Source organism: Parasteatoda tepidariorum, chromosome 6, assembly GCF_982258835.1.
Source record: "Parasteatoda tepidariorum strain Cologne lab strain chromosome 6, Ptep-v5.0, whole genome shotgun sequence".
Taxonomy (NCBI): domain Eukaryota; kingdom Metazoa; phylum Arthropoda; class Arachnida; order Araneae; family Theridiidae; genus Parasteatoda; species Parasteatoda tepidariorum.
In genome coordinates this window covers 27,227,334-27,245,873 of record NC_141760.1, presented here as the reverse complement: position 1 = coordinate 27,245,873, position 18,540 = coordinate 27,227,334, and the positions used below count along the sequence as shown (strand labels likewise).

General features: G+C 28.1%; 1 protein-coding gene across 3 annotated transcripts in view; it reads left to right on the top strand.

The window, feature by feature from the left end:
* Window positions 1-18,540, top strand: part of LOC107442409 (stearoyl-CoA desaturase 5) — a 75,838-nt gene that overhangs the window by 16,133 nt on the left and 41,165 nt on the right. The window contains exon 1 of one of the 3 annotated variants that reach the window (XM_016055974.4): window positions 16,845-17,147. The exons of 1 other annotated variant lie outside the window; for it this stretch is intronic. The gene's annotated coding sequence lies outside the window, so the exon portion shown is untranslated. Of the gene's footprint in view, window positions 1-16,844; window positions 17,148-18,540 lie in introns of those variants that run through there. One more of the 3 variants, XM_071178883.2, reaches the window with a different exon arrangement.

Sequence of the window (18,540 nt, the reverse complement as noted above, 5' to 3'; positions counted from 1 at the left end):
ATTAATGTATCCCTGAGAGAAAAGTATTGTACAAACTACCAGAATATTGTAAAATTTACCGTGCTAATGGCTCTACGGGAACATTAAAATGCTCTATTATTTTCACCGAAGTGATTTGATACTGGCTTTGGTAAAATTAACAATAAAGTATGGTTTTATAATATGTCATAAAATTTAGTAAATGTGGTGAAATTGTGTAATTTTATCACGATACCTTAGAGCTTGGTATAAAGGCCATTTATGTAAACATATTTACATTTTATTTTTGTATTTTTTACTAAATGTAGGGTAATAAGAACTGTAATTTTCAAAATGAGTACTTCCGGTAAACAGCTACCTTATGAACGAGAAAATTACCAAATGAATGATATAAATACGGTATACTTTGATTTTATAAATCAGAAATATGCTTTTTTACCAGAAATTTCATTACAGTAGTTTTACTAGAATTTTTTCTCCGTGATTAAATTGATAAAAGGTTTGTTGCAAAGACCACTCAAAACTACAATGGATGGATTCTGTTGAATTAGATAAGGACAAGAAACAGGCTGTCTTAAGGGAGTCTTCAATCGAAGGAATTATCCTCCCCTGGGCTTTTGTGCCAAATATGATGATAATATCGATAAACACCATAAAGCGAGAAGCTTTCTATCTTTTAATTTACCAAGTTTAACTTATAGTACATTGAAATTAGATTAAAAAAATGATGAACAACTAAATAAAATTATAAAGTTTTAAGACTTTGCGAAAATACTCATCACCAATACTCATATCTATGAGATCTAGTAAAGGGAAACAGAAAAGTTCTCACATCCCTAGGGCTTGCTCCCTCTCTCCCTCCTAAAATTAAAATTCTTACCTATTTAATATGTAAAATATTAACTACGAAATAAATTTATAGAATTTTAAAACTTAGAGAAAATATTCATCATCAATACACATATCTATGAGATCTAGCAAAGGGAAACAGAAAAGTTCTCACATCCCCAGGGCTTGCTCCCCCCCCCTAAAATCATAACTCTTAAATATTTAATGTCTAAAATTTTAATGCATATTTATTTTCATGATTTTCTAGTAATTAAATGCTGAAAAATCAGTAAAATAGATTATAGTATTGAATAGAAAATATTCTCTGAAGAGGCTATCACCCTTCACCCTCTCCTAATACCATAAGATTTAGATATCTTCCAAATAATGTTCTTACTCACCCAGTTTTTAATTTTCAAGCAAGTAAATGTTGAAATGTAACTTTTGTGGATGCTGATGATTAAAAAAAAATTTCATACCTCTTGCCCTTGTATAACACAGCCTCCCCCCCCCGCAAAAAAAAATCAGAAGTTTTAAGTATTTTAAAAATAACAATTTTAACCATTTTTTATCTTTTAACAATGAAATGTTAGAATGTATCTTCTATGGAATCTCTTCATGTAATATTAGCTCGCATTCATTCTGAACAATCGAAATATGAAATATCGTTTCAAGTTTCATGTTCTTCTATTATAGGAATGTTAGTATCAAGCCATGCAGCATGTCTTGCATTTGTTGTTGTTGCACGTCCCCATTGGACAGCAGCGCTAGACTAGGTCCATGACGTTATACACCCTCAAAAAATCCAACACCGTCCATGGATCATCTGCTAAATACTGCTTGGTGAACCCCAGGCTCGCGAGGGTGTGGTGAAGCGAAGCCTGTTCTTCAGAACAGTTGTTACAAATTTCAAAGTTCTTGGATCCTTCAGAAAATTTCATTGATTTAAGGTGACCACTTCGAAAGCCGGGAAGAATAATTTGTTCCTGTCTATTAAAACCTTGGGCCAGGAAACCTCCAGGTCGAGAACACTGATACCATGGGTGCTTTGGGGGGACAATCCAAAGTAATCTTGTTTTCGTGTTTTATTTTTGAGAAGATTTCCAAAAAGGTGAGGGGTGACGACGACACAGAGGTCACGCAAGCACCAGCTTCAGCCAAAGTGTCCGCAATCTCGTTACCTTCAAGATCGACGTGGGAAGGTATCCACTGCATATGAATCTGATTCGAAATGGAAAGCCGTTTTAACTTTTTGAGTATTGACACCCCAATACTATCTCTCACGCTTCACCATTTGGTCAAGTGCTGTATTGCACTCCTGCTATCACACAGAACCCACATCGTTTCCACGGGGAAGAGATACAAAAGAATCAAGGGCTTCATCAATGGCTATTAGCTCACAGCGAAATACTGAGCAGAAGTCGGAATTTCTTTTCTTGAATTTCTTGCATTTGTTGAATAATGAATTGTACAGAATCAAATACAAAATTCTTTCATTTTAATTTGAATATGTCTATTGTCAGATTTTGAACACATCTGGCAATTATCACAACGGGTAAACTGATATTTGAAATAGCTTACATTGTCATGAGAAAAATACAGTGCGCAAAATAAAAAACCATCCTGAATTACTTTTGATCTAATGAACTTCACATTCTAGGACACAATTTTAATGGTTCGAAAGGGTAACCTTAAATATGCTGATTAATTAGTGCTGATATTTTAAGTTACGAAATCAGACGCAAACAGCATTTCTCTGATAGCATTAAGGATAAAATGGCTTTTTTGGAAAGTTATACAAAGTTTTTTTTTACACGGAATAATTCCAAGACCTTTATATTTTCTGACCATGGCTAAGGTAACTACTTTAATTTTTTTTTTAAATTCTGCTTAAGGCGTTTATTGAAAGGATCACAGCAATTTCTCTATCTATTCAAAAATAATCCCAAATCTAACTTTAGATGGTATGAACAAGCACTATTAATCATATGACAGTTATTTCTTAGCTTCAATATTTCAATATCTGTTTAACTCGGATCTGATATGTCTATCAAATCAATTTCTTCACCATTACTTTGTTTCTTCCGACAAACCTCTGTTGAAACAAAACCTATAGAACATTTGTTTTCTATTGTTATTTCGAAATCTATGCCTAAGATATAAAAAAAGCCTTCTTTGAATAGACTTTTTCTTCAAAATTTAAACAATTTACTGCAATAATTCAATATCTGTTTAACTCAGATCTGATATGTCTATCAAATCAATTTCTTCACCATTACTTTGTTTCTTCCGACAAACCTCTGTTGAAACAAAACCTGAAGAACATTTGTTTTTTATTGCTATTTCGAAATCTATGCCTATGATATAAAAAAAACCTTCTTTAAACAGACTTTTCTTTAAAATTTAAACAATTTACTGCAATAATTCAATATCTGTTTAACTCAGATCTGATATGTCTATCAAATCAATTTCTTCATCATTACTTTGCTTCTTCCGACAAACCTCTGTTGAAACAAAACCCATAGAACATTTGTTTTCTATTGTTATTTCGAAATCAATGCCTAAGATATAAAAAAAGCCTTCTTTGAATAGACTTTTTCTTCAAAATTTAAACAATTTCCTGAAATATTTCAATATCTGTTTAACTCGGATCTGATATGTCTATCAAATCAATTTCTTCACCATTACTTTGTTTCTTCCGACAAACCACTGTTGAAACAAAACCCATAGAACATTTGTTTTCTATTGTTATTTCGAAATCAATGCCTAAGATATAAAAAAAGCCTTCTTTGAATAGACTTTTTCTTCAAAATTTAAACAATTTCCTGAAATATTTCAATATCTGTTTAACTCGGATCTGATATGTCTATCAAATCAATTTCTTCACCATTACTTTGTTTCTTCCGACAAACCACTGTTGAAACAAAACCTGTAGAACATTTGTTTTCTATTGTTATTTCGAAATCTATGCCTATGACATAAAAAAACCTTCTTTGAATAGACTTTTTCTTCAAAATTTTAACAATTTACTGAAGTAAGTCTCTCAAAAATAAACATGATAAAGTCAAATACTTACATAGGATCAAATATAGTTGTAGGGACTAAAAAATGTTTTATGCTATATCATCCCAGAATTATTCTGGGGTGATACAGCATTAAACTCTGGAGAGCGGGCTCAAAAAAAAAATCGCCAAGATATTATAACTATAACTGTTAAAGATTCAATTACTCACCAACTTCCTCGCTAAAAGTATAAATAAAAGAAATTGCAAAGAGAACATCACAACATAATTTTAATTCAATCACCCGCTCTAATTTCTATCATGAGGTTTGAGCATTTTCGTTAAAAATTCCGAATTTAATTATTTATTTTTAATAATTTATTGTATGACAAGGTGTTTTCTCATAGAATCTCTTCTTCAAAACAAGAATAATTAAAATATAAATAAATTAAAATCCATCTTTTTCCCCCATCAGTTTAAGCTATTGAAATGAGAGAAATGTTTTATCTTAATCCTTATCAGGTTCTTTTCCTCTTCAAGCTCGACGTATTTTTCTTCTCTGGATTAAATTTTTAAAACAAGAGGTGAGTCATTGGCAAAGAAATTTTTCAGTTTAAACAATTTTGTTTAAACTGTAAAATAAAATATAATAATAATTGACTTATATATTTTCCAATTAATTTAATATGCTCACATCGCTCTAACTTTAAATTTAAAAAAAAATAATTTAAGAAAATTTGAAATAGTTTATTTAAAATGATCAACGCATTCAGTAGTAAAAAACTAAACTTTGCAATACGAGTTCTGCATATTTTGCAAAGGAAAAAAAGCCCTCAATGAAAAAACTAAAATATGTTAAAATATTCATGAATTTGAAGAAAATACCATATGACCATATTTATAAAAATACCATATGATAGTTGCTCCGATTTACTTACATATTTATTTATATTATTTAATTTTATTTTAATGAGAATTAAAAACGTTTCATCATTTGAATGCTTTTCAATTAAAAAATTTCAGTCAACTACGGAAAATTAATTAACCTTAATTTAATGGAAAAATTCTGAAAAATTGATTTTAGTGTTCTTTTTATAAAGTACTTTCCAACCAAAAATTTCATTGGAATCTGTTTCATTACTGAAACAGGCAATGGTCAATTTCACTTGGAGTGAGCCAAGAAATTTTTCTTGAAAATAATCACGATTTTTTTATCTTTTTTTATTGTGTGCATTTTTCCTTCAATAATATACGGAGAAAACAATTCTTGTAGAATTACCATATTGTAAGGTGATGACATTTCCGATAAAAAAAACCAACAAAATTTCAACAAAAAAAATAAATGTTGTTTAAACCAGTTATTAGGTAAATTTTCCGTTCATCTGATAACGATTTACAGGAAATTCTGATTTTCATATCATTTCTTATTACCACATGTTCAGTAAAAAATGTATACCTGAAAAGTAAATTCAACTGAATAAATGGTTCGTATAGCATGATCAAAGGTATCATGATAACACTGCCAAATTTTACCCCCTTTATCGAATTTTATCAAATATAAAAAAATATTTTAGACTTATATATTTAGTATGAATACGAAAATGAATACTAAATTCAACCGAATCAATTGCATTTTGCCCTGCTGTAAGATATCATAATAAAATTATCAAATTCAACCGTATTTGCCGAATTTTACGTATTATAAAACCATATTTTGTTGATAATTTTACCAAAATCATAACCAAAACGCTTCGGTAAAAGGTACCGAGCTTTTTGATGTTCCATAGAGCCAAAAACACGGTAAATTTTACCACATTCTAGTAGTTTTGACCACACTTTTTTTCTCAATGCAGTACGATTCGCCAATCGTCATTTCGTGAGCATTCAAAGACAAAACACCTCTGAAGGGATTGCTTAACTGAAATTAATAGTAGAACACTTCTAGTAACATGAATCGCTCTGAATCCAGTGCGGTAAAGTTCTTATTGTTTTGCCTACCTTAATAAAATACAAAATGGTAAATATATAAGCACATGCTTATGAAAGCCGTTTAAAAGTAAAACTGTTTAAACTGAAATTTAATTGTTATCATCATCATCATTCATCACTTATTATTCCATTCATTTACTCCATTTGGTCAAGAGTTGAACAATCCTAATCTAAAATATTATTAAAAAAAAGAATTATTAGTTTCTGAGATTGACTAATGAGACGAGATTTAAAAATATGCTATTTAAATTAAATAGAAACGCTATTTAAATTAAATATTGCATACGAAACTTTGTATGGCATCGCCGTAAATTCACCAAACGATTTTTGGAAATCCATTTCGATACATTATTTTACGCGTTACAAGCTTTTAGATTGTTCTAAAAGTAAAAAAAAAACTATTTAGTTGAAGTTCTAAATAGTGCCTAAGCTTAGATTATAATTAATATAAAAAAATTCATTTACTAAATTTTAAATTTCAAGCATTCTTTTTCCTAGAATTTATTTGCTTTTTTTTATAGCGCAAACAAAAAAAGTCCTTTATCTTTTAGCTGTACTGAGGACTAAAAATTGTTTTATTTGTTATTAATATCGTTACCTTAGAAACCTCTGTCCTATAAATGTATTTGGTACTAGAATAGTGTTCAGTAGTCAAAATAAGTAGTTAAAGACAGACGATAGTAGGAAACGCTATTTAAATTAAATATTGCTTACAAAACTTTGTATGGCATCGCTGTAAATTCACCAAACTTTCGATTTTTGGAAATCCATTTCGATACATTATTTTACGCGTTACAAGCTTTTAGATTGTTCTAAAAGTAAAAAAAAAAACTATTTAGTTGAAGTTCTAAACAGTGACTAAGCTTAGATTATAATTAATATAAGAAAATTCATTTACTAAATTTTAAATTTTAAGCATTCTCTTTCCTAGAATTTATTTGCTTTTTTTTGTAGCGCAAACAAAAAAAATCCTTTATCTTTTAGCTGTACTGAGGACTAAAAATTGTTTTATTTGTTATTAATATCGTTACCTTAGAAACCTCTGTCCTATAAATGTATTTGGTACTAGAATAGTGTCCAGTTGTCAAAATAAGTAGTTAAAGACATACGGCAAGCAGATAAAGTCTCACATACATTTCACAACCTTAGTTGTTAATGTAACTTCTGTCAATCAATAGTAGCAGGAGAATAAAAGCAATGCATGGATACATTTGAGATAAGTTTTAAAAGAAGCTTCTTACAATAAAATGTTTTATTTAATATATATTACATAGGTCAATGCATAATTCCATAGGTCTAGAAAGGTTAGGAAACACTGCTCTATTCCATATTTTTGTTCATTTAAATTAATTATCTTGTTCTTAAAGATAGAAGAAACTTATTATTGGAGGAATAATATTATTTAGTTTCACCCTAGGGAATTTTGCAGTTCTGTAAATTATAAACATATGCATTTACATATATAATGTTCTTTCTAAATTTTAAAACAAGATTCACAACTTTTACTTTCCCCTTGAAATTTTTTCAGGTCAAGTTCAGAAACTAGATCTCGAATTCCTTGTATTCAACTAACGTTAATATTATTTTCGCACGTTTTCTGCTTTCAAGGAAACCAGATAAACCGATAACATTTAAAAGTGAAAGTAGTAAAGCTTTAATAACATCCTCTCCAACAATAGGCTAATTAAAAGTTGGAGATATCAAATTGATCCATTAAGCTGTCAAATAGTTTTAGTTGTTTGATAATCTTTAAAAGAACTTAAAAGAGAACTTATCATACGTCAAACTCTTTTCCTTCATTGAACTGCTATTCACAAGATAATGATTTTTAACAGTCCATTACTAAAGATATTTCTTTTTAAGAAAAGGATAAAAATTCAAGGTTGATCTTTGTTCTAAATGACATCTTTAACAGGTTCAAGAGGTCTTAAATATCTGTTTCATTTTTGTCAGGTTTTTAATAACCATGTTAGCTTACAACGTTTTGTTCGAGAAAATAAAAAGTGAAGTAGAAAATGTGACATGTTGTTGAAATTTTTTTCCCTGTTGACCAAAAGATGTCACAAAACATCACGTGAATGTTGACTGCTAATTATCTTTCTTGTAATGAGTGAAAAATAAATATTTAATGGAATATACATTTTTATTCCAAAACTCATAATGCATACCTTTGCTGAATATCAAAAAATACTTTTGGGTATCAGAAAGCATGAAATTTATTTTGCGACGTTTCTTTTGAATACTCCAATTTTATTTTATTCTTTTGCACGGACTATTTTTTTTAAAATCATTTATAATTTTTTATCGAATCAAAAGTCTAGATTTTATCTATTCATCATACTTGAGCTTACTACTCAAATTTTTTTTATGTATTACAAAAGATATTTAAGAAGTAAGCTTTTTGTGCATTGAATGCTTTGCAGTATGTAGTTGAATACAGTGCGCAAAATAAAAAATAAATAAATAAAAAATAAAAACATCCCCTGAATTAAAACAACTGAATAATTTTTTGTTCAAATAATCGAGTGGTTTAAGGAGAGACGTGAAATAGGCTAATTAATTATCGCTAAATAATAATTAAGTTACAGAATCAGTCACAAAAACATATTTTCTCTGGATGAACATACTTTATAATTAAAATTTTTCCCATCCTTTTTAAATAATGCAACAAAAAATAATAAATAATTATTAAAAGCTATTTTTTACATGAAATTAACTTCGGACAAGTTAAACTTATGCAAAAGATGTTTCAATTCTCTTAAAAAATTCCTGAGATATGGTGAATTCGCTAAAAGTGAAATTAACATTAAGGGATCCAAACATTCGACCTCCATTCTGACTAAATTCTTGAGACATTTACATTGTGGCTACTCTTTATATTTTGGGAGAGAGAATTCAGAAAATTTTGTAAAAAATTTATGTTTATTTAGGGAAAATACACGAGAAAAAAATTCTGGTAATTACCGTACTGTATGGTAATGGCTGTTCTGGTAATAAAAAGAAGAAAAACATAACTATGGTTAAAAAACCAAAATATACGGCATTTAAACAATTCATTTGGTTATTTTTCATTCCATATAGTAACGGTTTTCCGTAAATTCTTTTTTCCAAAATCAAAATTATAGCTCTTATTTAGACATATTTAGTAAAAAATACAAACTTAAAAGTACATTTAGCCGAATAAACGTTTTTTTATGTCAAGTTCTAAGATATAATGATAAAATTACCAACTTTTACTATATTTACCATGTTTCATCAAATACTTAAAAAAAATATTTTATTATTAATTTTACCAAAATCATTACCAAAGCGATTCGGCAAATATTACCGAGCTTTTTGGTGCTTCCATACAGTCAGAATTTCGGTAAATTTTATCATATTCTGGTAGTTTTACAAATAATCAAAATAATTTGCATAGTAAAGCACATTACTCAAAACTATGTAATCTTAAGTAAAAAGTTCTAAAATTTGAACTAATCTGATCGAAGAGTTTCAGAACAATTAAAACTTAAAAAAAGTATTGTTTTTTTATTTTAATTTTCAATTTTTGATAACTGTGTACTGTGTATTTGAAATATTCACTAATTTATTAAATTAAATATTAAAAAATTATGAATAAAATGAAAATAAAGCATTTTGTATTGAATAATTTCTCGATGAACTAATTTTATAGTTGCTGTCTGAAATGTTTTTAATTCTTCACAAATAGTTCTGATGATATGGCGAACTAAACAAAAAGTAAATATTTTCAAATGTGTATCATATTTTCAGATTCTAGCTAGCAACCTTTCTTTTTTGAGGGTCAAAAATTTTAAAAAAGAAATCCATATTTACTTAGAAAAAAACCTTTTTAAATAAGATTTTGTAACTTAAATTCGTCTGCACAAACTAATTAGCATATTTTTTAAGCCAGCCTCGAATTTTACACTTTCAAATTTAAGGTGTGAACTGTATAAATATACATAAACTTAAAAAATATACATAAACTTAAAAAAAAAAAACGAAAAGTAAACAACCAAAGGTGAGAAAATGACGAATAAACAAAATCCTAATCACTAAAAATAAAAAGTAGAAATTGAAATTACGAGGAACACTAAGACATTTTTCACTTCATTCTTTATTTTAATTCAAACGTTTGACTAGATTAGTGGCAGTTTAGATTGAATTATGAATATTCATAGTTTATTATAGCCTTCTATTTCTCCCTTAGGTATCAATGATTGCATGGTAATGAATTTCTCTCATAGAATATTTGACTTTTAAGGAGTTTAATATAAAAAATAAAAAAATTATGGCGTTATTTATTATATTGAAAAGGAAGAATTTTATTACTTTCCAAACGTTTGCAGGATTTTTCCTTCGTCAATTATTACTTTAATTATGTCTAGTTCTGTTTTGATACAACTTCTGAATTCGAAACATCTTAATTAATGTTTTATTCAGACATTAATGTAATTAATGAAATTTAAATAAATAATTTTGCAGTAATCTGAAGAAAAAAAATACTTCACCTACCTTAAGAGAAATGCAATTTTTAAAAAAATGCAAAATAGCTACATTTTAAAAGAATTTTTTTTTCTTACGAGTGTTAAAATTAAAATTTTAAATGAAAGGGACGATCTTGCTATGAAAGACCAAACTTACAGACGAGTACAATCCAGAAAATGGGTGCATTACCGTAGTCTTAATTAGTAATCAACAATCCTTTTTACCATCTTAAAAAAATCAACCTATATTCACTTCACCTGCTTTGTAAAACAGCTGCTTTAACTAGCATCCGCGAGTTAGTAGGTACGTGTAACAAAAATAACCAAATAGCTTCTTGAAGCAGACGATTCAGTCAGTAATTTAAAATCTCTTTCGCTTTTTAAAAGTGACCTTTTTATATTTGATGAAAACATTAGAATAAGCCCAACTAACTAATAATAGTAATAATAAGCTGGAGTCGATTTGAATAAAAAAAATGGGATAGTGTATGTAATATAATCTTAATTTTTCTTTGTATGTAATATATAAACTTTTTTTTAATACGATGCTAAGCCCATGATAAACGTTAAGGTTTTCCTACTAGCTACTTAGTATATATCCAGGTGTGGTAATTAAATATGACAAATCCGATTTAGTACTGTACTGTTTCGGTTGTTAGTACTGTACTGTTTCATACTTTGCTGAACTAAAAGTAAACATATCTTATAAATATATTTGTTTTAAATTATAGGGAAATTTCGAACATTTACGTGACATTTCGTACTTTCCCGTATATAAGGTTTGAAGAAAGTCACTTGCGCATGCGTCAATTCTGGTGAGATGCCCACGCACCCGTGAAAAAATATCAAACATACGTGAATGAAAATAAAATATTTTGAAAAAACCCGTACATTAAAAACGCTAACGTCATGGAATAACTTCGACAGCAAAATCAAAGCAAACATTTACAATGAAGGTGGAAATTATGGAAGTAACTTCTTCCAACTAAATTGTATAATTAAAATAAACGTATTCTATAATTCTAAACTGCGAAAAAAATATTTAGTTTCTTATGGGCGTATTGAATTAGACAACCATAATTTTAAATTAGACTAATATTTTTTTTTTTATTATATCAACCATTTGTTGTAAAATTACCCGATTCATTTTAACTTTTTGCGATAACGAATCTTCTATCTTCATTTTGTGTTGACGTTCTTCTTAATCTATCAGTAACATGTCCATGTTGTTAATTTGATGGTACGCTTAAACAGTAAACAACATTCAGCATCTATAAACAGTGTACTTATAGTTTTGTAAAACCAAGCCAACAAAACGTTAAGAATCGTAGGGTTTAAAAAAGAGAAAGAAAAAAAACGAGCATGCGCAGTTGTTATAAATCTTACGCACGGAATCTAACACAAATTTGCGAAATCTCTCTAATAAAGAAGAACTTTAGTGTAAAGAAAGAGCCCGAGCATGTTTCAACCAGGGGAAAGATTTATTTGTTCATTTGTTTCACAAATTGCCATGATTATCCATATATTCAGCACTATCATAAAATACCGATTAATTACTCTTCAAATTTTGAAGAAAATACTGGAAGGAGTGAATCAGGGGCACCGAAGAAAATTAAAAAAATAAAATTGATTTTATTTTATAAGTCATAAATATTATTGAATTTAATTATATTTAAATAGGAATTTATTAAACAAATTTTTATAATTTTTGTATTTCTCTAGTAATGATTAGTTTTATTTTAAGAAAAAGTTTACAGTTGCATAATTTAAAAGCACACATTTAGTGCCTTTAGTTAAAGTATTTGAATAATTTGAATAATTTTAGAATAATTTGATATTTATGTGCATAAATATCTGTAGTCATAATTGTCTTAAAATAAGGGTAAATAATTGTTTTCTTTTTTATATTTATTTTTAAGTATATATTTTCGTTTTGAATTGTCTTTCTTTTTGATTTAGAATATTTTATATTTGAATTGTATGACTTAATATCACTTACTTTCATACATTCACTACCTAGTGTACATGAAAATGATATGAAAATTGCTATATTCTTTAGAAATTAAGTTTTCTTATGCCTTTTATTTTTCTTAAAAAATGACAACATTTCATAAAAAATAAAGTTTCCTTCTTTTCGAAACTATGAAAGTCCATAATTTCCTTATAATATGCAACAACTGTGTTTTCAAATCAATTTCTCTCTTCAAATCATGTTTTTGCTAGTATTTTATTTCATTTACTTTCTATTTTTAATACAGTGAAATGCGACATCGAAAATCATCTTAAAGAAGATTTAATTTCATTTCTTCAGAAAAATATTTAAAGGATTCTTAGGATTCTTCTATTTTAAGGATTCTTAAAGTTCTTCTATTTCAAGGATTCTTAGAAGCGTCTTTCTAGTTCTTGAATAGCTCGTTCAGTTGCAATTAACTAAAAGTATATTTTTTATAAGAATAGAACTGACAATATTTTATAGCTTTTTTCTCTGATCATTATTTTTTGAGCCGATGAAAATTTACGAAAGAAAGCGCAGTTTTGCATGAACAGCATTTTTTGAAATCTTTTATTTTTTTATTATTATATTTAAAGTGAAGAAAATTTGCAAAACAAAAATATCTGCAATTTATTTAGTTTCATTAACACATTGCTTATATAATTTTTATGCAAATTTTCCAGAAGCTGCCGATTTTTAGACATTTTAACTGAAATGTGCATTTGAAATTATTGGTAAAATACTACGGAATACATGTATAAAAAATACGAACATTTTATTAATATATGTGTATATATTATTATTTATGTTTTGATTCTAGTGCTAGTTTATATATATATATATATATATATATATATATATATATATATATATATATATATATATATATATATATATATATATATATATCGTATTTTAAATCTACTCCTCGTGTAGCATCTGCTACAGTCAAGGATGACTCGTAAAAAATAAAGATGCTCAAAGCATTTCTGAAGTTTGAACGTGTGCATCAGGTTTCTTCTCTTTTTGATGTAAACATAAAGGATCCCGCAAGTAAAAATGCAAGTTTTAGCAATGGGCCAGTTCAACCTCAAGAGGGTTTCAAAATTAAAAAAAGTCCTTGGCAGATCTAGATGCTTTCAAAACAGTTGGTACTATCAATTTTCATGGTTAGAATATAGCATCGCTAAAGATGCTGCATTTTGTTTTCGTTGCCGCAAGTTGTTTTGTCCAGGAACAAACGTAGTCACGCAGTAGCTAATTTTGTGACTGAAGGTGCATCAAACATTAATAAACCTTTCGAAAAAAAACATAAGGCGTAAAAAAAAGCAAAATGCAGTTAAAATCTTTACAATTCTGGTCTTTAAGTTAAGTTAGTGACAAAATTATTAACGAATCTTCCGCTCATTATAAATTGGTCGAAAAAAACCGTGTTTATACAGATTTTATTTTAGAAAATATTTTATTTTTAGAAAATTAATATTTGCCTTCACTGAACATGACGAATTTTCCTCAACAAAAAATAAAGGAAACTTTAAGAGTTTCTAGATCTGTGTGCTAAAGACAAAGTAATTAAATTTATGAAGATGATAAAATGCACTTTACAAAACTGCACAAGTTGAGAATGACATAATTCAACTAGTTCGTTGGAAAATAATAGAAGAAATTTTCCAGGAACTGAACATGTGCACTTCTTTTTCCGTAATTCGCGACGTAACAGCAGATATCTCCGTAAAAAAACAGTTGGCTATAGGTGTGTGAAATTCCAATAGAATTGATGGAAAATGTATTATTAAAGAAAAAATTTTAGGTGTACTTCTGGTGTAATCATGCATAACTCCATAAGAAGCTATTTAGAAGAATGTAGAGTTAATTTAAAGAAACTAGGAGCACAAGCATAACGATGAAGCATCAATCATAAGTGGTAAACTTAATGGTTTTCTAAATTTAAAGAAGAAGAGCAATTTACACTCGCTGCCACGCTCATCTTTTAGTTTTGACAGTTATGTGTTTTTTCCAGGAAATTAAAAGCTTGCGAAATGCTCTCGGGGTTGTAAATTCTCTGTACAAATTTAGTAAAGGCGTAAATACAATTTAATGCATTTTGGTTTCAGTAATATTGCATGTAACATGCATTTGGTTTGGATAAATAATTGTGCCCACATACTGACTACAATTTCAGTTGTTACTTTTATTTAAGTTGTAAAACATTTTTGGTAGTTTTGTTAACGAACATTTTGTAGTAAGAAATAGTTTTGCTCTAAAAATTCAATAAATATATAGTTAGATTAAATGTTTTTCCTTTGATTTTGCAAATATATTTTGAAATGATGTCGTTTTTTTCAAGTGAGTATTATAACTATGTAATAATATAATAGGTATATTACCCTTATTAAAATAATCTTCACTGAAAAATTAGGATATGATGAATAGTTACTTAATTATAATTTTTTCTTATTCACTTTTTAATTCATAATAAAATTTCAAAAAAAAAATAGAAAACTTTCAAACTTATTTTTATTTTAATAGTTTTTTTTTTAAAATTAATCATCTTAAAATAAAAATGTTAGCGAAATAATAAGGCGACATATATCAGCATTTTTGAAAAAATATAGAAGATAGCAAAAATAAATCCTCGTACCGCCCCCTTCCCCCAAAAAATCGCCACGCTACTTTGGCGATGATGGATTTGAATTTAATTATATATAAAGAAAACAGTTTATTGGTAACACAGGAATTTTGAAAATTATTATAAACTAAACACATAAAAATTAACTTCTTTTACAAATTCACAACATTTGTTTGATGATTTAAGACCACATATTCTAGCTCCTCGAACTCATTACATACCAATTCTTACTTGCTAAATTATAAAAATACATAAAAAATTTGAACAAAAATTGCTGCTATTTTCTTTGGGGCAAATAAGAATAACTTGCTATATAATGTTCTTCAAAACCTTTTTGAAATAAAAATGTCTCTATTTAAATGCCTTACCCTTGAAGCTAAGTTAATATTTCAATCTATATATGTACCATTTTGTCAAAAAGAATTCTCAGGGCCTTATAATAGAAAATTACCTAAATTCTTTAAAAGTTAATAAACTTTTAAAAAATCACAAATTTTGCGAGTTTTTCCACCTAAAGAAAAATTATCGAAATCAATAAAATATTCTCAATTTTTGCTAATCTTTAAGAATCCAGATAATACACTGTTAGAGTAACTTTTTAAAAACGGTAAATTCGACAACGAACGATAAACTGTACCTAACACTCATTAACAGCTGTAAACACTCAACAGTGGTGCAAAAAGCATATTATTCGCGAAAAAGCGTTTTTTCATGTGATGGCAGAGTCTTCGGAAAAAGTTTATTATTCGATGGCGAAAGCATATTATTCGTGAAAAAGCGTTATTTCATGTGATGGCAGAGTCTTCGGAAAAAGCTTATTATTCGATGGAGAAAACATTATTCGTGAAAAAGCTTTTTTTCATATGATGCTAGAGTCTTAGGAAAAAGTTATTATTATATGGAATATCATATATCATTCCTGAAAAAGCGTTATTTAATGCGATGACAGAGTCTTCGGAAAAAGCTTATTATTCGATGGCGAAAGCATATTATTCGTGAAAAAGCGTTATTTCATGTGATGGCAGAGTCTTCGGAAAAAGCTTATTATTCGATGGAGAAAACATTATTCGTGAAAAAGCTTTTTTTCATATGATGCTAGAGTCTTAGGAAAAAGTTATTATTATATGGAATATCATATATCATTCCTGAAAAAGCGTTATTTAATGCGATGACAGAGTCTTCGGAAAAAGCTTAATATTCTATGGAAGTAGCATATTATTCGTGAAGAAGCGTTTATTCATATGATGTTAGATTCTATAGGAAAAAGCTTATTATTCGATTTAATATCATATTATTCGTGAAAAAGGCGTAATTTCATGTGATGACTTAGTCTTTGGAAAAAGCTTATTATTCGATGGCAAAAGCATATTATTCGTGTAAAAGTGTCATTTCATGCGACGACAGAGTCATCGGAGAAAGCTTATTATATGATGGAAATAACATACTATTTGTGAAAAAAAGTTTTTTCATGTAATGGCAGGGCTTCGATAAAAGCATACTATTCGAAAAAAATATCATATTATTTGTGAAAAAGCGTTAACTCATTCTATGACCGAGACTTCGAAAAACAGCCAGCATAGTTTATTGTTTTTTAATTTACTAAAGGCTGCACGATTTGAATTTATTCATTAATAAGGTGAGGCTTAAAAGTGTACAAGAAATAATTTTCAGCTTTCTAATCGCCAAAACAATTCTTCTATTTTTTATTACTTTAGCGTGCAGAATCTTACAAGAAGATAATTTGGCTATTATCGTAGTTTCCCATGTTTCTTAACGTCAATAATGACTAATCGCAGAAGAAAAAGTTTGCCATTTATTTAATAGATTTTCTAGTTCTTTCCTCCTCTAACTCAAAAAAAACATTTTTATTGATAATTAAATAAATTATTAAAGTCATAATAAAGTAGAAGTGGTAATATCTTAGTTTAGAACATGTTACACGATACAATGACAGTCTCGTAACACGCGTACGACAGTAATTTTTTCTTGCTAAATTTTTCTATATTGACCTTTTGGTTTTGTCCATTTTCCTTATTTTTGAAACTCCTTCATTAGCGTAAATATTGCGTTCGAAGTATTTGTTGTAAAAATTTCCTTGAATGACACTGTCTTTGGAAAAACAAATAGCCACCAATTTACATCGAAATGCAACATCTTCGCTATTTGTGCTCAAATTTTCCTTGTACTTAAGCAGTTGACTGTTTTAACATTGCAAGTGACAACATTGGTATGTTTTGCAGGTATTATTATTTTTATTTTATTATTTTATTTTACTCCTTTCAAATTTTTTCCAAATTTATTTACAACACTATCTTGTTTTTGTCTTTGTATGCAAATTATATTGAGTGAAAAATTTTTTAATCAATATTTTAAAAATTCTTTATTACTTTAATAATCATTTACTTACGAAATTGGATTGGTTAATTCTCTGTTTGATCTAGTAGCTGAAGTTAAATTTCTTAGCTGTTTTCGATCTACTGTGCAAAACTACAACGATCTGTCGAAGGCTTCAAACGAATTATGGAGCTTAAGAACTTATTACTTTAGCCCAGGGGTTTTCCACTTACATGAGGCCGGGGGCCAATTAAAAACACAAATCAAATGGCTGGCAGCAACTTTATCAAAATTTTATGTAGGACTCTTTTATGTCTGAAGGAACATTAAATATTACTGTCAGATTTTTACCAACTTGTACAAAACAAAACTATCGAATAACAAATTAAAATAAGAAGTAGATTTTTAAAAATATTTAATTGCATATTAAAAAATTCGGGCTACAATAACTTTAATGTGCACCCATTTATTAAACAATTAATGTGCAACAGATATCTAATTGTTAAAATATAAAACTTTAAAAAGATTGGTATTAAAATTTTCATAGTACCACACAAAATGTTTAATGACAAAATTGAGGTTTGTCTGCTGCAACCACCAGAGAATTGATATTTACATTTTAAATTTAAAATTTACAAATGTGTGTGAAAATATTTTCGTCCAAAATGAGTGGTTTCCAAGAGTTAAATCGGAGAGTTTCTTCGAGAAAATTTCTGATACACATATGCTAAATGAAATTCACAAAATACAAAAAAATGAAATAAAAAAGAGCAACATACACGATTATTTTTGTACTTGAATGAATATTTTCTTGCATGCAACACCTAAGAAATAATTTTTTTTGCACCGTTGGTATGATAAAATTCACAGAAACGAAGAAATTAGGTTTTTATTAACGAGAAAAGTATTTTAAACTCATATGGATTTTTTACGAAAATTGTCCGCAAAAAATGACTACTAATATATTTTAGTTCGCGGGCCACAGAAAAAGGCTTCGCGGGCCGCCAGTTAGAAACCACTTCTTTAACCTTTTCTAGTTTAATTGTTAAGGGCCATTCAAAAATCACGTAAGCACCATAGAGGTCTGTGATTTGCTGACAAGAAGGAAGAATGGGTACGGGCTATGCTTACATCTTCTCACATTATTTTCAATCACTTTTTCACATTATTTTCTAAACTTTTCTTTCACGGTAAGAAAAAAAATCGCTATAAAATATTTGGAAAAAAATCACGCTTGAAAAAACATTAAATTTGAAATAAAAGTTAAATTTGGAGAAAGAAAAAAATATGGATAAAAAT